Genomic DNA, 24799 nt, shown 5'->3' on the forward strand with positions numbered 1-24799 from the left:
AATAGTAGAAAATGTCTTCATCTTTATTTAAAATATAATTCAAAAATAAAACAAACACCAGCCCGAATGAATAGCATGCATTTGAACATGTACTTATCTCAACATTGCAAGCCTACAAATAAACCATGAACAACATGTTGCTACATTAGCCATCAAAACATATCCTGTAAGATCTTCTGTATAACATTATTAATGTAAATTCTTGCACAATGTTCAGTGGCAAAAATAAAGTCTCTGTAAAACAAATATATGTATGAACAACACCCTGAATGAGCTAAGCTCTTTGGTATAAGTGTGATTACTGTAAAAAAAATTGTTCATGCAAGAGCAACTGAAATAAATTACACATACATTTTTTCTAGTTCTGAACACAAAAACAGTGACTCCTGGGATAAACAATATTTCTGAAAATCAGTCTTTCAATAGCCTTACTTGGTCCATGTTTGTCATCAATTAATATCTTTGCTCACTCATGACCTTCTGGTTTAATGCCGTCTTCAGAATTCATACATACATGCTGAAAAAAATTGTGACATTCATAAATCAAGCCCCAAAGCAAACCTCTGCATCTTAGACTCATATTTCCATGGGGATGATCGGGTAAATCAGTGTCTTGTAGTAGAGCACATCAACCCAGCAAGAAATCAGCAATCTCAAAGATCCTACAATTAATGGACTTCTAATTAATGTTCTCCTAAAGGAGACCAAAGCAAAACCATAACTGAAAACAGTAACTAACGACAAGGCAACATGATATTGTAATTTTTAGCTCATTTGATGTGCAAACTCATTGTAATCAATTTGCAGGCTGCAATTCACACACTTCTTGAACCGTTTTCACTTCATGCACTTCAAGAGATCTGTTGCTGGAATAGTAATATTTTCCCAAGAAAATCTATTTTGAGAAACTGGTCTGTCTGGCTATTTGGCAGTTTCATTAAAAGCTATCCTTGTTGGGTCATTTTGGATAAGTGTGACTCAAGATGATGGAGAACTGCCCTAAATGAAAGCACCTTGAGGGATCCTATCTTCCAAAGTGGCGCAAAGTAGCCCAAAGCAATGCATAGCATGACAAAGCACAAGGTTAGTGTCATTGCTATTTTCCACACAATGCAGTTATGTTCACATGCTATTTGAAACAGTGTAGTGAGAAAGCCTTTATTGAGCTTTTTTCCAAAGCAGAAGATTTCCCATTCAAGACCATCTATGCTTGTACTCCATATAATGTGGAATTACTTCAAGAAGGGCATCAGGTCTAAAGCTTGTGCCAAATTAACATGATTCATGCTGGATGTGTTGTGGCAGCACCATCAAGAAGAAGCCAGTAGAACTTGCCTACACCAGTGTTATTTAAAAATGCTACATAGTTGCTGAATTATTCTTTATCTCACTTTCAACAGTCACCGCATTTTCTGTGTGGAGTTTGCATGGGTTTCCTACAGGCACTACAGTTCCATCACACCGATAAAAAACATGCACAAGCATCAGTGATTATATGCAAAGTAGCTGTTCGTTAATTGTGGTACAGGTTAGTTTTACACTACTGATGATTTGTTGTTTCAATAGTAATCCTGCTCAGTATGAGAGGAACCACAGATTCAGACATTTGGTGTATGTGCTTGGCTGAGGAGCCAATGGTGCGAAGCTGCCATCTGTGGGATTATGACTGAAAGCATCTAAGTCAGAATCCTTCCTAGATGAAGAGATACCAAAGCGCCATGGATTTTCGGTTGGCCCCTGATAGCTGGGCCCCGGGGCCCGGTGAGCAGAGCCGCTCGTGACTGGACTGGGGTGCGGCCAGATGCGCGGCCACCCCTCTCCTTCCTCACACCTCATGTTTTGTGGAGAACCTGGTGTGAATCACTTGCATATGACCTGATTCTACCACCTACGACTACCATCAAGATCTGCACCCACGGCGGATACACCCAGGCCCGCGCCCTGGGCTTCCGTGCACACTGCAGCGACCCTCCTACTCCTCGCGGCCCCTGTCGCCGGCGACAGCTGTGTATGGGTGCAGTGCTCCAGCACCATCCCTTTTCAGGGCTAGTTCATTTGGCAGGTGAGTTGTTAAACACTCCTTAGCGGATTCCAACTTCCATGGCCACCGTCCTGCTGTCTATATCGACCAACACCTTTTCTGGGGTCTGATGAGCGTCGGCGTTGGGTGCCTTAACCCGGCATTCGGTTCATCCCGCAGCACCAGTTCTGCATACCAAAAGTGGTCCACTAGGCGGCTCACATTCCACACCTGGTTCCAAGCCAGTGAGCCGGGCTTCTTACCCATTTAAAGTTTGAGAGTAGGTTGAGATCATTTTGGCCTCAAGGTCTCCAGTCATTTGCTTTACCAAATAAAACTGTGAGTGGGGAGGGCCAGGGGTCCTGAGGGAAACTTTGGAGGGAACCAGCGACTAGATGGTTCGATTAGTCTTTCGCCCCTATACCCAGGTTGGATGTCCGATTTGCACGTCAGGACTGCTGCGGGCCTCCACCAGAGTTTCCTCTGGCTTCACCCTGCCCAGACATAGTTCACCATCTTTCGGGTCCTATCACTGTGATGTGCTGTATATCAATGTCCAATGTCTCTATTGAAATATAATAAACTTTAAACATGCATGCCTAGTTGTGTGTGTGTATATATATGTGTGTGTGTGTGTGTGTGTGTGTGTGTGCATTTGAACATATGCCATTGCAGCACTGCCAGGTCTAGTTAGTAAATTTTCCATCATGATGATTACAATGATTAAATAGACTTAGCCAGCCACATCCATCAACAAGGTCATGGACTTCGGGCAAAGCTAATGCAATTTGTGCATTCAATGAGAGTATATCACAGAATGCATATTCAATAAAGATGCTTACATGCATTTATCTAATATCACAAGTTTCATATGCAATGGGAGCGATGTGTCCTGTCATGTCATGTCAACATAAAAAAGTGAAACACAGTAAGCAAATGTTTCCATATACATACATCAACTAGTTTCCACTGTTCTGAACAAATTATTGACTCCTGAAAGTGTATCATTATGCCAAAGTGTAAAATCTTCAATTTGCTTAATAGTTGCTCAACACACCTACTTAAAGTGCGACCTCTTTAATTAACCATTGACTGATGAAAAATATTGCAGCTGCTCAGGAAACAATGACCTCGCTGAGCTACAGCTCTTATTAGAGTAATAATTTAATTTTTCCAGGGATACATTCATGGGGTCCGCAGTATGAAAATGGTTTTAGGTTGCCTGAAGTTTGAAAAGTCAAAATAGCTGCAAAAGTGGATGTTTTGAAATTTCAAGGTTTTTTTTTTTTAATTGTCAAAGTAGCTCCATTAAATTTATCCTATGAGAAAATATGATTTGAAACCAACATTGTTCTGATCAGAAAACCTTAATATACTTGAACAAAATGGCATCAACCTTTCCAGATTTCCTTTCCACATCTCTGGCTACAATGAATTAACATAAGAATGGAAATGGGGCATATTATATATATTTTCTTATATTTTGTTTGACAAAACCAATAATTTATTACATGTTTTCACAGGATTAGGCCATTATTGATTTTAGACATTAGTGGGGGACCCCCCCCCCCCCCATGTTGGCCACTCTGAAGCAATATTTGTTCAGTATCCTTCACACACCCCAAAACTATTCAGAAGCATTGGTGTTGTGGTTTGAGGTGGTGGTCTGTGCTCTTTGCCCATGTGTTTTTCTCTTTCCCTTCAGTGGAGCTGATTATGAGACACACCTGCAGCTGCAGCACACCTGTCAGTCATCACTGGCTACTTCTTAAGGCCTGGCTGAGCAGGAGGACGCCACCAGATAATTCCATGCTCTGTGTGGTACAGTTGGCCTCTTGATTCCTGATTTCACGAGTTTAACTATTTCCATTCCATTGACCCCTGTGTTCCTTATTTTGATACTTTGCTTTTGGTTCCTTCCAGGTCTGCAGCAGCCCACCAGCTCCACTGGTCCACCTAGTTCTACTCAATACCATCCACTCCTTCTGTGACCTCCTCCATGCCATTCATAACAACATCCATAGCTTATCTGTTCATTGGACAATAAACCTGTTACTTCATTCATTCTGCTCATTGGCTCTGTGCATTTTTTGGGTCCTCACCAGTTCTCCCTGTTGGGTCCTGTGAAAGTGTCATTAAGCATTAATATTGCTAAACTATATCATTAAAGTATCAGTTGCCATCTATCGTTAGTGGTTGCCATATAAAGTCTCATGAAGATGAGACTTTCAATTTCATATTTACTCTTGGTAACCCACTTGCAAAACTATTTTCAACCCAATGTGCAAAATATTGAATTGCCCACACAATTTCAAACTTAGTAAATCAAGTTTGTAGGCTTATGAATGGGCTTGAAAGCAGTTGCACTGAGATAAAGGTGGTGGACCTAGAAGAGGCATAAATCATTGGGAATGACAAGGATGGGCAGGATCAATAATTTGGACAGTTTGAACGCAAAATGAGAGAGTTGAGACTGAGATGTTGGACAGACTAAGTCTATGGGGTATATCTGGAGAAAGAACAGAACAGAGATTCATAAATCATTGAGGGAGGACATGCAGGTGGTTGACATGACAAAGGAAGATGCAGGGGACATGGTGTTGTCAAGATGGATGATCCACTGCAGCAATTTCTAATAGAAGTATTCAACTTGGATAAAGTTGATGTGGCAGATCCAAACAAAATAAATGCCTTTCTCAACCACTTTGGTTTCGCCCTTTTTCCACTCAGGGTCACCACAGCAGATCCATCTCAGATGTGCAACTTGATTTTGTACAGGTTTGACAGCAGGTACCTTTCCTGCAAATTCCATGGAAAGTGAGCATGGGTGGCCTTGAACCATTAACATTCTGCTCTGAAAACAAGCACACAAACTGCTTGGCCAAAATGTTTGATGTAACTAAATGAAATTTCCAAAATATGCATGTGTAACTTCTCAATATATCTTCCCCACACAGGATGAACAAAAGCTGGATGACAACCTTTTTTTTCTGAACAGAAATTAGCATCTTGGTGGTAAGCTCATCTCGGTGTTCCACCTGGACTGTCTTCAGACACACAATGACAAGGCACACAGAGGTCAACATTAAAAATTCATGAATCTTGTTAATACTTGTGGAAAATAATGTCATTTTAAAGACGTGACTGTACTGTAAAAAGCATGACGGACCATAATACACTTATTCACTCCACATGCTCTAATAATTGCACTCAATGGATGGTCCTCTGAATGTGGTCTTATGGTAGGGTTGCTAGATGTGCTCAGCATGTCCTTAATGCAAGAACATGCACTTAAAGACTTATTGGGCTGATTAAGAAAAAAATGAGAAGTGAGTGAGTTAGGTTTCCTCTTAATAGAATGCTTTTATCATTTTGAGGATGCAATACATATCTTTAGGATGCTGAAACAAATCCATATACTTCACAAATTTAACGGCAACAATACCAAAGGTACTTTTACAGGTCTACAGTATGATGTTGACGAGTGTGTCATAATGTGGTACTTCTTGTTAAATCTACTGTATAACGTAATGTTGTGTTATATACCATACCATATATACACTAACACTACCATAAAAAAACTAAGCAGCACATACATTCCTTATGCATCCACAGAACAAGACACATTTCTGCAGTCATAATTGCTTTAAATCTAAATGCTATTTTTCAACTCAAATGCATGACTGTCAATGTTTATGTTGCAATTGGCACAGGGAAAATGACAAAATAATGTGATGGAAGCTGCAATGCAGAAAGTGATGCAACACAGACTTTGCTCTAGCAAAGCAAGGGGATATGAAAACATCCTGAGTACAGTGAGCATTGTTTTGCTTTGTGTAGAAATGACAGGTGATGTATGACTGTAGTGCAGTGCTAGCCGCTCATACAACCACAGTGATTATTCAGTTAACCAGGATCTATTCAGGTTTGTGGATGATGAAAGATTACAGACATGCTATGACCTGAAGGACAAGATGATCAAAACCACATCTGGAGCAGCTCCAGAGAGGTGCATTTGATACCAAACTCAAATGAACAACCATAACAGATTATATATATATATATATAAATATACACACACACAGCAGTGTTCAGAATATTAGTAGTGCTATGTGACTAAAAAGATTAATCCAGGTTTTGAGTATATTTCTTATTGTTACATGGGAAACAAGGTACCAGTAGATTCAGTAGATTCTCACAACAAACAAACAAGACCAAGCATTCATGATATGCACAGTCTTAAGGCTATGAAATTGGGCTATTAGTAAAAAAAAAAAAAGTAGAAAAGGGGTGTTCACAATAATAGCAGCATCTGCTGTTGACGCTACAAACTCAAAACTATTATGTTCAAGCTGCTTTTTTAGCAATCCTGTGAATCACCAAACTAGTATTTAGTTGTATAACCACAGTTTTTCATGATTTCTTCACATCTGCGAGGCATTAATTGTTGTTGGTCTGGAACCAAGAATTTTGCTGGTTTACTAGTGTGCTTTGGGTCATTGTCTTGTTGAAACACCCATTTCAAGGGCATGTCCTCTTCAGCATAAGGCAACATGACCTCTTCAAGTATTTTGACATATCCAAACTGATCCATGATACCTGGTATGCGATATATAGACCCAACACCATAGTAGGAGAAACATGCCCATATCATGATGCTTGCACCACCATGCTTAACTGTCTTCACTGTGAACTGTGGCTTGAATTCAGAGTTTGGGGGTCATCTCACAAACTGTCTGTGGCCCTTGGACCCAAAAAGAACAATTTTACTCTCATCAGTCCACTAAATATTCCTCCATTTCTCTTTAGGCCAGTTGATGTGTTCTTTGGCAAATTGTAACCTCTTCTGCACATGTCTTTTATTTAACAGAGGGACTCTGTGGGGGATTCTTGCAAATAAATTAGCTTCACATAGGTGTCTTCTAACTGTCACAGCACTTACAGGTAACTCCAGACTGTCTTTGATCATCCTGGAGCTGATCAATGGGTGAGCCTTTGCCATTCTGATTATTCTTCTATCTATTTTGATGGTTGTTTTCCATTTTCTTCCACACATCTCTGTTTTTTTGTCCATTTTAAAGCATTGGAGATCATTGTAGATGAACAGCCTATAATTTTTTGCACCTGCATATAAGTTTTCCCCTCTCCAATCAACTTTTTAATCAAACTATGCTGTTCTTCTGAACAATGTCTTGAACGTCCCATTTTCCTCAGGCTTTCAAAGAGAAAAGCATGTTCAACAGGTGCTGGCTTCATCCTTACATAGGAGACACCTGATTCACACCTGTATGTTCCACAAAACTGATGAACTCACTGACTGAATGCCACACTACTATTATTGTGAACACCCCCTTTTCTACTTTTTTATACAAACAGCCAAATTTCATAGCCTTAAGAGTGTGCATATCATGAATGCTTGGTCTTGTTGGATTTGTGAGAATCTACTGAATCTACTGGTACCTTGTTTCCCATGTAACAATAAGAAATAAACTCAAAACCTGGATTAATCTTTTTAGTCACATAGCACTACTATTATTCTGAACACTACTGTATATATATATATATATATATATATATATATATATATATATATATATTCCGGGTTACACACACAATCATCTAACACCGCTCACTTGGCACTTAGAAAATGTGTGGCCATTTGCGCTACGAAAACAGTCAGCAGACGATCACTTTCAAGCTGGTGGTGAAACTTGTCTAAGTGCCCCTACGACTGTGGAGTTGCCCAATACACATCTGGCATGCTAGAGTGTCAGCTCCCCACAACACGTGTGTGTATGTGTGTTTGTTTTGCGTGCTCTCCGCTCCACCCAACACATGGCGTGCATATGGTTCATCCTCCACAGGCGAGGCGCCTCTCATCTGATCAGAGAGTGACACCTTTGTCTGTACGCTGAACGTACGGGGGCATGGCTGGCTGCCATCAGCTGTTGAGACATCTCTGGTCCTGGACGTCACAGCTGCAGAACATGTATGGTGTTTTGACAGATACGTGCGTGTGTGTACTTGCTGTCCTCACGTGGAAATACATAAAAACATATAGCGCTTTTGGGACGGGCTGGATAAATGGACCGTCAATTCACATGGACACACAGCAGGTGATCTGAATGTCACGTCTATCTGACAGGACATGCATGTCGGACATGACTCGGTCCCGGTCCAACACGCGTGTCCTGTGAGCAGGGCATTACAGGACCATATGACAAGCCAACAGTGCAACAAATATGCCACTTTCAGTCACGTTAGGGGAGGTGATGGTCTAGTGGTTAAGCACTGGGCTTGAGAAAAGAGGATGCTCGGTTCAAATCCCAGTCTGACCAGAAAATCACTAAGGGCCCTTGGGCAAGGTCCATAATCCCCAAGTTGCTCCCAGTGTGTAGTGGGCGCCTTGCATGGCAGCAGTCTGACATCAGGGTGAATGTGAGGCATTGATGTGTAAAGTGCTTTGAACATCATGATGCAGATGGAAAAGTGCTATATAAATGCAGTCCATTTATATATCAGCAGAAATACATCATAACAAATGCCGTTTGGTCAATTATCAAGAAGCTTTTTTCTCCTACATTTATCTGCTTGTTATTTTAGCCATTTCATGCTCTTGTTATAAGCCAGTGATTGTAGCGCAATGGTAAAGTTTCCGTATGGTAATCAGAGCTTTTGTAAATTGCAGGTTTGAATCCCGTGAGTGGCATTTGTTTTTTAATTAAACAGGATTATTCAACCCAGTGATATTGAGTAATTATATAGCTGGTTTTTATTTTATTTTTCTCCACATCAGTGCCGCGATGTGGTGCACCACATCCCAACTGCTCGCTGTGTTCCTGCTTGCACGACTCCGTCACGTGCATGAAACCGTCGCAGCGGGATTGTTCTCACCTGCCCGTCGGCTCGATGTTTTCATGGTTCACTCATACGAGCTGTTCTACCATGATTCGCCCTGATTTGTAGTTATTTGTACTATGTGTGAAGGGGCCCTTAGACTTGTTAAAATGCTCCAACTGGCATTTCTTCTGCTTGATGCAAAAGATGGAGGAGGGCTGATGAGGGAAGCTTTGTTTACTTCCTGAAATGTGACACTAGTGCAACATCTATTGAAAAAAAAAAAAACATTCAAAACTTTAGTAAAGACTGGCAAGCCTCCTTTCGCTTTGTCTGTCTGCTTTGCCATCTAATGCTTTTTACTGGCTACTGAAAATAGCTTCTCATTTCAAAAGTCTGATGCACACACAAAAAGCATGATCAAGATTATTATGAATTTAAAATTGTTTGAATGGTAAATTAAATGCTTTCACATAGCACTTTTCCATCTGATGCACATGCTCAAAGCACTTGGCAGTGATGTTTCACTCTCATCCATTCACACAGATGTCGTGCAAGGTACTCAAGAGGTATGGTGAATAATATAATTGCTCAAGGGCACTCAGTGAGTTTTCCATCTGACCGGAGAATTGAACTCTGCATAGCACTCCCATCATAAGCCCCCTTCTCTGACATTTAGGGCACCACTTCCTCTGAATGAAGGACAAACCAGCTATTGAGACCAGATGGAGGCAGCCTCGTGTCTGACAATTCATATTAGAAAATGAATAAGTTTTAGACTTGGACTCGAGTCACACATACCATATTGTCCGGAGTATAAGTCAGGTCTTATTATTAGTTTGGGAGGCCCTGTGACTTATGCTCTGGTGTGCCTTTATACCGAAAATTCACAAGTGTGTTATTAATCATCATAATTATTATGACAATTTATAGTGAACTTTCACAATAATCAAAACTAAAGCTTACTTTAAACCAAAATAAACTCCAACCATGCAGAATAAATGGCAGTAATAATAATAAAAAAACAACACTAAAATTGGTGCACAAAAATGCCAAATGACAGAGCTCATAACACATAAAAATGTGCAACTTATTGTCCGGCGCAACTTACATATACTCTGATGCAGCTTAAATGTGGTTTTGTCCTCTAGTCCATGAGACACTCATCAATTTTTGACATAAATCAGTACCACTTAGGGTGATGAAACGACACTTAGAATCCAGCCTCAGTGTACCTTGGCCTACACAAAAATATATGACAGCCATCCCAGGGTGGCAGCTATAACCAATTAGGGGTCAATGAAGAATTACACAGAGGTCAAAATTTAAAAATGCTCCAATCACACTGAAAATTATACCACATTATTTGTCTGGTCATAATGACTCCAAAAAGGTATAGTTTGGGCTATCTCTGACTGAATGTTCTGGCTTATTGCGTAAAAACAGCAAAAATAGCGACAAAAGTCATTTTCAGTTTGTACAGTTGCCCCAATTTCAGTAAGAAAAAAAAAAAAAAGATGCAAATTATTGAAAAGATTTCAAAGGATTAAAAACTAGAATAGTTTTGACTGTGTTGAATGTTTGGTCTCCAAAGTAAAGGTCTAACAAAGTCAACGTCCATTGGATTCAGTCAAAGATTTGAGACTTGGACTTGCAAAAAATGACTTGTGAACATCTTTGGCAGAGAGAAAACCTTTTACTTCCACAGACTGTCCATATCAAGTTGTTCTCCACTATATTGAAACAAAGTTCACACTTTGACTGATGATGATAATTTGATGTATATAGTATACTCAAGGCTTTTAAAAAGAGTGGGGTGAGATCATTTATTTATTTATTTGGCTAAACCTGCTGAAAACAGTTAAATGCTACACCTTTGCATCAGCCAGTAGTTATAGCTTGTTTAGGCACTCATTTCCACTGAACTACACGGAATCCCAGAGAAGGACCTGGAAGATTCAAATATTGTGTTGAGATGGGATGTATGGTCCCTCCAAAGTATTGCGGGTTCTCCTCTGAGTTGGAAATGCCCATAACACCTCAAAAGGAAGTCATGAATAAGTCAGGATGCTCAGACTCCATGTTTCGACTGTTTTACCCATGTTTTCATTCTGTTGGTCAACATAAAAATTTCCAGTGTTGGGGAAAGTAACTTTGGAAAGTTACTTCATTAGTTAGTCTATACAGTTATATTTTACAGTTACTTCTTACATTTACTTCATTAGCAGCTGCGAACACCTTGTTGGCAGCTGAATGTAATTAATAAAGTTACTCATAATCTAATTTGGTTATTTTTAAGATTTAGTACTCAGAAAAGTAACTATTAGTTACTTTGCTGATTAGTTACTTTTCTGATTGCTCAATTTTACGAGTAACCAAGTTAGATTACTCGTTACCTTATTAGTTACATTACTTATTAGTTGCAAGTTTTCTGCAGATTCTAATAAAGTAATTGCATAAAGCTGCTAATGAAGTAACTGCATAAAGCACCTGTATAAAGCAACTGAAAAAGTAACTAAAAAAGTAACTTGTCAAAGTTACTTTCCACAACACCCACAAATGAGAGTTGCAACATAAATCAATGGGTAAATTGAATGTATTGCTTGAAGTTTCACATTTTATTCACAAAGACAAAACAATGACAGTATTACTGTAAAAATTTCCCTAATTTGCCAATTACTTTTATGTTTCATTCCATTTCTCTAAGTCATCAATGCCAACCCAAAATACTTGCATACGTGCAGCTGCAGCAACAACATGGTCCTAGTCAAAATCAGTTTTTTTTTGTTTGTTTGTTTTCTTTCCAGCACAGTATCATGGACTAAGACATGGAGATGTTGATTCTTGTCCCAAACATTTGCCATATGAATGCACAATGGAGGCAACATTCTGCAGAAGCAGTTGCAACTGCATCATCTGCAAGAAGAGATGCAACACACAGACCTCCACAAAGCCAGGTATACACTATATGATTTTTCAGCTGTCGGCTGAAAGTTTGATCCGGATCTGATCCAGATTACAGATTTTGTAGCCAATTTAATTTTTTCATTGAAAACCCCATTTAATGTATATTTGACATTCTATCTTAAACAAACATGCTCCATTCACGCTCATATTTGAAAGTGAGGTGTAGACTGGCACTCACTATCACCTGACAAAGTTTGATCTGGATCTGATCCAGATTGTGTATTTTGTGGACATTTGAATTTAATACTGAAAAAACCCATTTGGTGTATATTTTGCATTATATCTCAATTTGTTAAATTTTCCAAGATTTTTTTCTGACTTTGAAAATTTAATTAAATCAGTTCTTGCCTATAATGACATGGATCCTCAGTAAAAATTCATAATATATGAAAAATTGGGGGCTGTTGACACAGACAACCAGACAAACAAACAACCTTGTTTGGGCCCTTGGGCATACACATTACCTCCTCCAACTTCATTGGTGCATGAACTAAATACATACTTATGAAATATAATAGCATCTAATTTATCTTATGAATAGCCACTTCTAACAGGACTCTGACCTTGAAAATTTTCTATGGTAAAAATTTGTGGAATTGGGTTTTGGTGGAGGATTGTGCTCTACTTTTGGTTTCTTTAGAGCAGAAAAGTGCTGGCAAGGTGCACATCCAGCATTTCATGAAAAAAATAATAATTTAGAACTGCACACAAAATGTCTTTTGAAACAGCTGAAAAGTAGTTACCCTTCACAGAAACATGCAGTCTGTCCAATTTGCAATCATAAATGAGTTTTGCTCTCTCTATTGTGACAGATTTTGTACGACATGTCAACAAATACAATCTTTTTCTTCCATTGCCTTGTTGTCATGGTAACAAGATGATGTTTCATCCCACAATTCTGTAGTACATCATACAGGCTGGATGCTTCAAATTTAGAGTCTTACCTTAGTGAAATACATCCATGTCACATAGTGTGGCTTGCAGTTAACTACCAAAGCCACCTTAAGGGCCCCGTTACATTAGAACACGAATGCTGTACGAATGACACAAATTGCGAAAAAAAAAAAAAAAAAAAAACAGAATTCGAGCTATATTCATATGGGACAGACTTGTACGAATGCCATATGAATACCCAGAATGTGGTACAAAGCCGACTCAAATGAGAGTAGCAGCACCCGAATCAAGGTTGACTACGCAGAGTGCAGGGGGTCCCTCTCATCGGGGGCACAATCGGGACGTGCCGATGCGATCAGGCTGCTCCAATTGCTGGTGAGTTGCCATTTTGGATGCCAGTTTATATGCCAGTTTGAATGCCATTGGAGGAAACGGTCACACAGCAGTGCGACCGCCGTACGGATACTCCCCAGTTCGAATGCCGCACCACAGTAGTGTCCCTGTTCTCTACATTCGTGCTGGCAGTGTGAGTTTGGTGTATTTTCCTAAATGCCACACGAATGCTGTCCGAGGAATTCGAATGCAGCTCGACTGCAGGTCGAATTATGCAAGTGACGTCCGAATGTTCACTTGTACAGGAGTTTGGATATTTTCCAGCACTACCGACAAACGAATGTACCGACTGCTGTAGGAATGCTGTACGAGGCATTTGAGTGCAGTTTAAATGCAGCATCAACTGCATGAATGTCATTCAAATGTCAATTCATACGGCATTCATGCAATTCGTGCTCTAGTGTGACGATGACACTTGCATAAATTTGATGCCTGCCAATGAGTAAACTAGTCGTAAACAGTGTGTAAACTCTGCGTAAACCTATTCACAAACATTGCATGTCATCATGTCATTGCGCACAGGGCCTCACACTGTTTACAAGTTTACTCATTGGCACACAATATTGCATGCCAGTGCATGCAAGTCTCAAGGTGGCTTTAAACTGTTTAAATTTAGCAGACCCTCTCATTGCTGTATTCAGTACACTCTGACTGCCAAAGGTCTTGGCTAGCAACCACTGATGCCGTCAAGTGGACCTTCACCAAATTTCACAAGTATCATCAATGCAGCCATGTGAATTTTGGGCATCCCGTTGGCCTTCTACTAGGATCCCCTACACTGAGGCATATGTATGTTGGTTTATGAGAAATAGTGATGGCTATATGAGTGTGGGAGGGCTAGAGATTTGGACCAAACCCATGCCTAAACGTGTACCAACATCACGTTACATGGTGCTACATGGATCAAATGCGGCTTGACGTGGATCATATGCGGCGACACGAGCCATTCGAGGCTGGACACAGCTCAAATGACAGGTCAGGCATGGCTCACTAGAGGCTGATACCTGGCACATGTGAGGTACTGAGAGGCACCTTAGTAGCGGATATGTGATAACGTAAAACATGGATCATTCTTTGAATAATCGCTGACACACCCGTGCGTGGCTCATTATTCAGTTGGACCGAGGTTTAAGTGAGTTCTCAGTTTCCAACAAATCCAAAATGAACTTCCAATCTTGCATATGTGCTTCCTGCTTCATGTCATCTGGAAAATCTCATGTGTGTTGATGATGACTGTTTCTGCTTTCACAATAGTCATAGACATTCTGTAACAGTAATCAGTTCTTCACATTGTTCAGCACTTTGGTGGGCCGCTGTATGGAGATGACAAAGGTCTTTTCAAGGATGCTCTGATTTGTTTAAATAAATTTGCACTGACTATATTTACCATAGAATTACCCAAAAATAAATACTTTACCTGCCACAAAATTAGATATGCCACATAAATAAAGGTACTTAACAATAAATAGATTTCAACACCAAATAAATTGCCAGTTTTCAAAAGGGACAATAGCTTTAATATGAACTGAGGTAGAGTATCAGTAGAGTTAGAATATAGTAAATTTTATAAAAAGAAAAAAACAAATAAAATAAATACTGTAGAACATATGCAATAAACAAATGGTGTAAGAAAATGAGCACTGTCTGTCAGGCCTACAAAAAGGAAATGAGAGAAAAGTCATGAAATTAGTCTCATGACAGCTGTCTTACACAGTAGCAGTGATACACTCAATGCAAATTTTCTATTGCTTTGAGATATGATCAACATTACAAAGCAATGAGATAATCTGAACTAATCATTTTTACAAAGTGTTAAATATTGAACAATTAGAAGTGTTAAATGGACCTGTAATGGGTTCGGAACATGTCGGCCATATGGATGAGTCCCTCTGAGATCTAACTGCTGGCAAGGAGCCCATCGTGCTTGTACCAAAAGGGGGATACAGCAGGTGAATGACACAAGCCAGCAAAGAAGGGAACTGCAGGCCAAATATGATTTAATGCTCTCTGAGCTCAGAGGAGGACTTTTTTTCTTTGTTGGGGTGGGGGGAGGGCAGAGTTGTTTGGAAAATGAATTCAAATCATTGGTAGAGACAAACCAAATGGTGACATTGTCTCACAAATGGATAATATTTTTTTCTGAACCCTTGCCATGTTTGGAATGTGAAATGGGGAGGTAGGAGTGAAATGGGGTGTTCTAACTTCAACAAATACAGAGATATTGTGGGTGTTTGCGTGTCTGTTACATATTATGTGGCCATACTGTTTGTGCAAGTTCATGTTCACCCCATTGGCAGATTTTTTTTTGCTTAATACAAGACAATTTGGCTGGATTTCTGATATTTTTGTCTTATTTTGACGACAGTTTTTGCAGTGTAATAGCTATAAATTACAAACACCCATAATATCTTGTTATTTTTACAGTATTTTACAATGAACACACTTTCAGATGGCATCATATTTGTTAGAACTCTCCACCTATAAGTTGGCAAAAAAAAGGTGAAAAATTAGGTTGCTATTGGTTAACACTCAGCCTCTACTAGAATACCCTGAAAGAGTGAGAACAGCCTGTTTATTGTGGTTTATCTCTGTTACGGCTCCTTTTCATGGTCCAGTCATGACAAGTGGTCAAGATGTGTCTGGTGGTGGTGGGAGTGTGTGGAGTGGAGGCCCATATCAAGTCTATATCATTATATCATACTGTTAGTGGGGTGACTATCTGCAGTGGCCTTATTAAAATCCCCATCACACTCGGCTATGTTTCCACAACATCTACAAAAACAAAAAGAAACCTGGAAACTTGCAGATCTGTCACTACGATAACTGAAATAACAGCTTACTAGAATCATCGTTATCTGTCATTATTAGGACAAAACCCAGCAGATGCATTAAATCAATCAATGTTAACATTGTCATTTTGCAACTGTGTTTTGACAACATTCAGAAAATACCAATTACATCTTATACAAATCTCTCACAGAAACCCACCTTCCATCCCACTCTGCTGTGAAGCTGTGATTCCCTGACTGTTATGGTTCACATTCATGGTGTTTTATTCTTATTTCTGTTTCTATCTCTGAGTAATATTCTCCTTGTATTATGTTATGGTAATTATCTATTGTTTTTCTCCATGTGCTTTACTCCTTGTGTGCTCCCTATATACACTCTCTCCTGTGTTAGTTATCCCTCACACTTTTATTTTGACATCTGCTCCATATTTGCTTGTGCTGCTTGTCACTTGTGCTTCCGGATTCATGTACACTAATGGTTCCTCATTGATCTGTGATTGCTCTCTCATGGTCGTTCCTCATGTTTGGTTCATTGCTAACCCATCCTGCATTTGTGTCTTCCCCGAGCCTATCACTGGTTGTAGCCGCCTCACCCTCCACTGTGAGTTGTATGACAAAGCGGGCATGCCCTCTTTGTCTGACAGGTGCTATACACATTGGATGATTCTGGTTTACAAAACTCTTATTGGTCTGGTTCCAACCTATTTCCCCAGTTTACTTCAGAAATTTGAAAGCCGTTATGATCTGTGTTCAAATGACATGTTAAGTTTTCGTGTACCGTGTGTCCTGAAGCGGGAAAAAATGCCTTCATTTTTTCAGCTCCCTATGATTGGAACATTATGGATGGATGGATGAGATGGATGAATGAGATTTATTGTCATTGTCATTACAAGTGCAACAACAAATTGCCACAGACAGCAATTAATCCACAATTATTACTTGTTTACTGTAATAATGGCACACATCAGAATTCAAGACAACACATATACATTTGACATTGTTTATGTGCACTAAACTTCAAACAGTCGGTTTTCCAAATTGAGGCAATGTGAGTGTGTGGTAGCCGCAGCAACATGTCGTCGCACCACCGCTAGCTTGGGGGAACAGGGGTCTACTGCAGTTAAAACTGCACAGTCCCCGGAGGGGGAATGGAGTGGCGTGAGCAGGGGCTGGGATGGGGTGGATGGGGACAGGAGGGGGGTAGGGGCGTTGTGGAGCATGCTTCAGTCTCTTGTCCTTGTGTGAGTCAGTTGTTTTTCTGTCCATGTGGGAGTTAGAGACGATAACAGGCAACCGAATGTTCACCAAGGCCATAGACATTCTTCTGGAGGAAAACTGGGCATTTAATCCTTCAGAGGCTGATAAGCCTGCTGTGTTTGTGGTTGACCAGCAAAAAACACTTTTACAGTCTCACATGAACAAACCAGATTCCAATTATGAATATTCCCCGGTCTCTGAAATCTTCATCTTCATCTGCAAGGTGCGCATTTGCTCCGAGATGCCATCCAATTTGCGTCTGAGTTAATGCAGTCTGAGAATGCATTGCCTTGCCTGACTCATTAATCATGACGGACAGGTGAGGGGTTGTGGCCTAGTGGCAGCCATCTTGCCAATTTTCCAGTAGGTCAGGGCAGCACATAAGCCAATAAGTACCAGCCCTCCTACTATGAAACCAAATATAAATAAATCCTCAACATCCTCTACACAGAATGGCGCAAAGCATGCAACTCGCCACATCTCCCAGGCGTCGAGAACATAGCCCGCAGGGTAAGATCCATCTGGGCACGCAGGGTCCCCCGTCCCTGATCTTCTTGTAGTAAAAATGGTGTCAATAGCATTCAGAGACCAGCTGATTAATTCCATGGTTAATCCAATATAGTTTGAAGAATTCACAGTCTGGTGAAGTTGGGACTTTGAAGGTTGGAGCAGAGATAAGGGAGAGAGGAGGAGATGCGTCTGCCCACGCCAGAGTCCCAAGCTGTTGTTGTTATCTAATCCCAACTGAACCTGCCTGGACTGACCTCCTTTAACACCTTCCGGTCTATTTTACAAGATTGTGAATGGGATTCTTTTGTGCAATGCCTATGTTTCTCAATCCAAATCTGCTTGGGACTTTGTATCATGTGCAATGTTATTATGACCAAGATGAGTGCATTTTATTCATCACCAACGTTTTCATGTTGATGTTAACCTGTCCACTATGACATGTGCCGCTGCCTTTCTTGGCCAGGTCATCCTTGTAAAAGAGGTTTCGATCTCAGTGGAATTCTACCTGGTTAAATAAAGGCTATTGTTATTATTATCTTGCCGTGTGTTGCATTGTTTGCCTGGTATGTTCATATTCTGTGTTCTGACATCAGTGGGTTTTCCTGGTCAGTCCGATTGCTAGACACACATGTAACAGACATGATAGATCCTGTCTGGATCTAACAGACTGCCTGTCTGTTACCAGGTCTTTTCCCATTAATAGTTTCTTTTATCATGGTGAGACCTCCAAAAAGAAATGGACAGCAAACAGACTTCAAAGTTTAGATGTTGTACTGTAAAAAAGTTGTTACACTGATACAGAGTTATCTCAGCGCTGGGATCTTGAACTGGCCACATGAAAACACCAGGAACACAGAACCCCGATTTTCTTTGTTCTCTAACTTTTATTACCTTAGCCTAAACCAGCTCCATATGGGCGGCCTTTAACCTGGCTTGAATTAGTGTCTATGTGAGCTGGGTGCACAGTGGTGAAAGTGGGCAGCTGTCTGTTCACGGTGTGTTCATGGTTGTTATGTAAAAATCTCATAGTGTGTGTTTATGCAGTGGCGGGCACAGTTCCGATAATCCAATAACCGATAATTGTCGAAGATAATGTTTATATTATCGGACTATCTTTTTAGATAACTTTAAAAAACATTATTGGAGTAATTATATTGTGATAAATTTTTGTCCCATAATTTTTAGACCGATAACATGGTAACTAAAGCTGAATAGCTACAAATATTTATAAAATTTTAAATCAGTTGAGCACCTACCTGTTAAATGTTTCGTAGCAGATGTGTAGTTCTACCCTCTGCAAAACAGAGAAGAGCTGCTTCTAGAAGAAACCGCTCTATCCTCTGAAAGCAAAGGAGAACTGCCCCACCCCCCAAAAAGTTATTTCTTTTAACCCCACACTAATATGAGGGCAATATCACCCAAGTCATCCAGAGGCATACAATTTAAACTTATGGTTCAACTTTTAACCAAACTAATTTCAGACAACTTATTTAAATTAATGTCATGTCTGAAGTTTTATAAAGTGAAAATATCAGATATATGTTTTAGTTTTATAATGTGCTAATTTTTAAGGTTTTAGTGTGGATATATGCTGTGCCCAGCAGTGCATTATGGGTAGGATCATTTCTGAACGTTCATGACATGAGAAATGCAACTGAAACACTCTGATCAGGCTCTAAGGACAACAGCATTAAACTCTAGTGCCTAAAACTCTCGTGAATATATTCTCTGGGTTTATAGACATTATTGTGTACGCATTTATTAAATTCCACGCATCTTAAATGTAGCAGACACGGATTATCTGGAATTTTGTTTTGGCAGGTTTTCAAGGTCTCTACTGCCATCTACTGGCCAGTAGTGTTCATGGCGGTATTGGCCCTGAAGCTGAGCTGATAGATTTTCAATCACTGCACTCGTCTACAGCTCAAACTGTACCACAGACCACACGGTGTAAAAGTTCAGAGCGCACGATTTATGTTCTCACACACATAGTGCGTTCAACAACCACACGTTGGGCTCGTGTTTCCAGAAGCAAAACATAAACAGAAGCTTTTTTTTCAAACTTAATTTACAAAAACTCTCGATGGGAGTACGGAACCCGGGAGAGGTCACTTAAAGTGATATTTTTTTCTGGCCATGATCATTTGTGCACACATTTTCCTTTAACTGAGCCCACGAATGAATAAAACATGCTCTCAAATTAATAAAACGTGTGCACATTTTCCTGGCCGTGATAATTCATGCACACGTTTTCCTTTAATTGAGCCCTCAAATTAATAAAACGTGTGCATGTTTTCCTTTCATTCAAAATGAACTTCATAATATGACCTAAATTGTCATCCTTACGACAGGAAGACGCTTCGCCCTCAGCATCCTTTTTAATGTGCTTAAACTCCAGATGATGTCATGCTGGGCATCTGGAGTTCTCTATATGTCCTTGTGCGCCCAAACCATGATGATACACTCTGACCAGATCCATTTCTAATGGGGAAATGTATTACACTGTCTCCTCGTTTGTTGGCTAATAGTGTATCAAGACAATACTGAGTGCACGTTTTACAAATTGTGGCCACGTTTAAGTAGATCGTGCCCTTGTTTTACTCAAACAATGCTTAAAACGTGCGCACAATATCATAAAACGTGCACACCAAATAATAAAACGTGTGCACAATATAATAAAATGTGCACACAACATCATAAAATGTGCACACAATATAATCAAACGTGCGCACAATATAATAAAATGAGCGCACATTGTCTCCACATGCTAAACATTTTGCAATGACACTTCCAGGGCTCCATAAAAATGGCTGTTTTTACAAATAAAAAAATAGAATATTTTACAAAAGCGCATTTATCTGTAAACACGAGCACATGACACACGTCACATTAACGTGTTGGTTTACATAATGAATGACTCAACCAATCAGTGTTTAGCAGAGGCACATTTTACCAAGAATCCTTTGCGATCTGTCTGTGTTTGCTACAAAACTTCAGAATTAGTGCATTATTCAACATTAAAAGATGTGTTATATTTTAACGTTGTACAAATGACAGAATTGACATTAATGGATTTATTCTATCAGTATTCATTTTATTTATACACCAAACCATAAGTCAGCATTGCTTTATTTTCTAAGACCTCCGCCTGACAGGAGCATTGTGATTGAGTAGCGAACTGAGCTTTGTGGCTCCTCTCAGCTTGCTTCTGTGCTGCAAGCCATGTAGTAAACAGGAGCTTCCAGCAGGGGGTAAGATGTTCAAAGACAGAAGTGCAGGCTCATTGTTTGTGTCTGTTGTCGCTTTTGATGCTACCAGAAGGGATTGTGGTGTTAAAACTCAGCTTGTTAGTAGTTGCAAATGTACCAGAGACAATACTGTAATTTATCGGTAACTTCCGATACATTTTTGGGTGGTTTATTGTTTTATCTTTATCAAAGATAACTTTTCAGTTATCTGATTATCTGTTATCGAAGTTATTGTTTTGGTTATCTGTGCCCACCACTGTGTTTATGTATGTAGTGTAGTTTCATGCAATAAAAAACAGTGTTCCATCATGCTGATTCTTTTTTCCAAATAGACATGAATACTTTGGTTTTTATCAATTAAACATATATAAAAAGATCAGATGGTTTTATCAATTAGACAGCTGTAAAAGGATCTGATAGTTTTACCAAATACAAGGGCATTTTGTGCGTCAGCCATTTTGTAAGGCAGCCAGGTTAAGATCACATAGGTACAAGGACATTTTTGATGTGCATCAGCCATGTTGTGTTATGCATCATGGAACACTCTTACACCATCAACCATGGTTAACTTTGTACACTATGTCCACCAGCTCATAAGACTGTAAATAAATCCAAGAAATGTAATTATGCTGAAGGTACTTTTAAGGGGTTTTTGGATATTTGCTTTCATTGAGTTGAAAGGACATAATTTCCTAAGTTCAAATATGAAGAAGGCTTCTTTGAAAAAAACAAAAAAGATCTGCATGCCACAGTATGTTGCCAAAAAATTTCAAGACTGTGTGTCCATTCAGTAATTGCATTCAAAACTATTTCTCAATGTTTTGCTTATTTTCAATGTTACACCAGGCTCATTTTCTCATAATGCCTTTTGGCATCTGTGTGTGTGTTAATGTTCAAACCTTCAGAATTACCATATTATTTTAAAATTAAAAGATATGCATTATATTTTCACTTTGTAAAAATGGTAGTTGACATTAATGTAGATAAACTATTGGGATTAATTTGGTTTATAAATCAAAACCATAAGTCAAACCTGCTTTGCTTTTCATGACTTCTGCCTCACATCTGGAGCACTGTATGTTGAATGTAAATTACTTTTTTTTTGTCGCAGGCTGGCAGCCAGGCCCCTTCTGCGGGGGTAGAGTTGAGCTAAGCTCGTAACAGCTGCCTGACTGCTGCAAAACACGTAGCAGACAGGAACCAACATGTATGATTTTAGGGTTTGCAAATGTTTTTGACTGTTACCAACTATGCCAGCAAAAAAAAATAAAAAAAAATTGGTGGACTAAGTTAGTGGAACTAAATTTAGCAAAAGCTAATTGGTCCACTGATGGTTTTTGAAGTTAGCTGTAAAGCTAATCTGCTAACAAAAAAGTTAGCTTTGCTAATTAACGGTTAGCAGATTAGCGGAACTGTGCCCGCCACTGGTTTAGTATTTAACATATGTGTTGAAGTAAACCAGGCTGTGCACCTTAACGTGGCCTTTATTTCTAAATCTGTGTAAGGACAAAGTTAACAATTTCAGTATGTTGGTAGCATCATCTGGCCCTGTGATTTAAGCAATCAAATCCTCATTACCACTGCTTCATTCTCAGTACAGTGGCAGGTAATTAAAATCAGCATATTGATTAGGTTTTACATACTTAACAGTCACCCTTTTGGTATTCTGACTGATGCAGTCAAATTACTGTAAGCTGCTAAAGAGACCTAGAACCGAACAACAGTTTCTACTAAATTAAATCACAATAGTAGTATTCAGGGCAAAATGATTTTCATATATGTCACCTCTAAGACCAACTGAACTGATTGTTTGCTTGACTGAATGTGGTTCAGTTTTGTGGCATATGTGGTGACACATGACACCAGTGCATAGTCAGACCCGAGAAATTACAAGGTTCTTTTGTCCATGTTTGTTAGTCATTTTCTGGTAGGATTAGCAATAAGCAAATTAACATCAGTTCATTAAGTTTGTTGACAGTGTTGGCTTACAACAGATTCCATTTAATTTTGGGGATGGATCCAAATAAAGGGACAGCACCATGAAACGTTAAGTTGGTGTTCTTGATGTTCTCGTTTTAGCTTGTTAGAGAGGGTGTCTTTGTTTTTGACAGAGGTAGGTGCTTTTCTATGTGTATTTGTGTATTCTAATTAGAAAGTACACAACATAAAAAGTGCGATGAGATCAAAATTTAAACTGATTATCCTGACTCCATGTTTATGAAATGTTTAACATCAGCTAAAAACTAATTTACTATTATTATTATTTACTATTAATTTAAATACAAGGAAAGACGTTGGACCAGATGGAGTCTCCAGATGAAACCTTGCACAAACCAACTAGTGGAGGTATTTACCAACATCTATAACGTCTCATTTGAAGAGTCTGCAGTTCCCATCTGCCACCAAAGGAGCCACCATTGTCCCATACCCATATCATTGCAAAATCTTTCAAGATGATAGATCTCTCTCACATAAAAGCTCTACCCTCCCTATTGAGGTTGAGAGATATTAGTTTGCATATTAGACAGACAGGCCAACAGACTATACAATTATAATAGCTTTTCACTCAGCCATTGCACATCTAGAACGCTACAACACACATGTAAGGATAATGTTTGTTGACTTAATTTCTGCAGTTAATATTATAATACCTCAAAGCCTGGTAAAACAGGAAAAAAAAGAAAACAAGAATGTGCACTGGGGTTGTCTATGTACTTGGGTATTGGTCTTCCTCAGCAACAGTCCTCAAAGTGTCAGGATTGGGGGGCACCTCATCAACTATGACCCTAAGCACCGGAATGCCACAAGGGTGTATCCTCAGCCCTTTCCTTTACTCCATCTTCATGTACGACTGCTTGCTTATTCTTACCACCAACACCACTGTAAAATTTGCTGATGAGACAACTATATTAGGGAAGACAGCTGAGAATAAGACAGGGCACAAAGAGGAGGTTCAATATCTGGCAGAATGGTGTTACCATAACAACCTGGACTTACACACAACAAAAACAAATGATAATAATTAAATTTAGGGGATCAAGACCAGTGAAGCTCTCAGCTCTGTTTACACATGGAGAGCAGGGAGAGAGGAAAGACCACTTTAAATTCCTTTGAGTCTACATTTCAGCTTACCTCACCTGGGGCCTGTACTACGAAGCGGGGTTAACTTACTCATATGTAACCCAGGGTCAACCTCTTAAACCGGGGTTGACAAAACCTGGGTGTCTCAAGTGGTGTTAATCGGTACTACGACGCTGAATAAGATGTTGATTTGTTGAACCTGTGTTAAGTGGAGTATGTGGGCGTTCACATAAAAGGGGCAGGTTGCAGCACACATCACCATTTTTCAATGATGGTGCGGTCACCTTACTTTACCGGAGAAGAATGCACGATTATTATGCGGAGCTACGAGGAATTTAAATTAATGTTAAGGGGGAAATCGAACACATCGTCTGCCAATAAAGCAAGACAGGCTTGTTGGCAAGTATTGCTGATCGGGTAAATGCGTAATTGTTCTCCAAATCTGTTACAGATGATTAACCTGTGGAATGTCTGATATGTGTTAAAATAAATGCCCCTCTTCCATTAATTACGCCCAGTTTCAACACGATTCAGAAGTGGGAATAGGCCTCCTAATAAATGTTAGGTTAATTTAATGGTTCCTAAATAGGCTACCTTGACTGTATGATTGCTATTCCTAATCCTGTCAATATTTCAGATGCAATAGCAGTGCCAAACGCACCTGGCAGCAGGTGAAGATGAAATATAAAAACATCCTTCAGAACGGTAGGTTTATATTCATTGCTTGGTAAGCCCCACTTCGCCTAATTAATGGACATGCATTAGACCTATTTTGATATTAGTAATTACCTGCGATTGCATAA

General features: G+C 39.5%; 1 long non-coding RNA gene across 1 annotated transcript; it reads right to left on the reverse strand.

Moving 5' to 3' along the window:
• Positions 1–2078: 2078 nt before the first annotated feature.
• Positions 2079–17961, reverse strand: LOC117519561. Its single transcript, XR_004563344.1, has 3 exons — positions 17951–17961; positions 13398–13400; positions 2079–2171 (listed from the first exon to the last, which is right to left on the reverse strand). It is a non-coding gene; the product is annotated as an uncharacterized LOC117519561 (long non-coding RNA).
• Between the last annotated feature and the right edge of the window lie 6838 nt (positions 17962–24799).

This window comes from Thalassophryne amazonica, chromosome 10 (assembly GCF_902500255.1).
Source record: "Thalassophryne amazonica chromosome 10, fThaAma1.1, whole genome shotgun sequence".
Lineage (NCBI taxonomy): Eukaryota > Metazoa > Chordata > Actinopteri > Batrachoidiformes > Batrachoididae > Thalassophryne > Thalassophryne amazonica.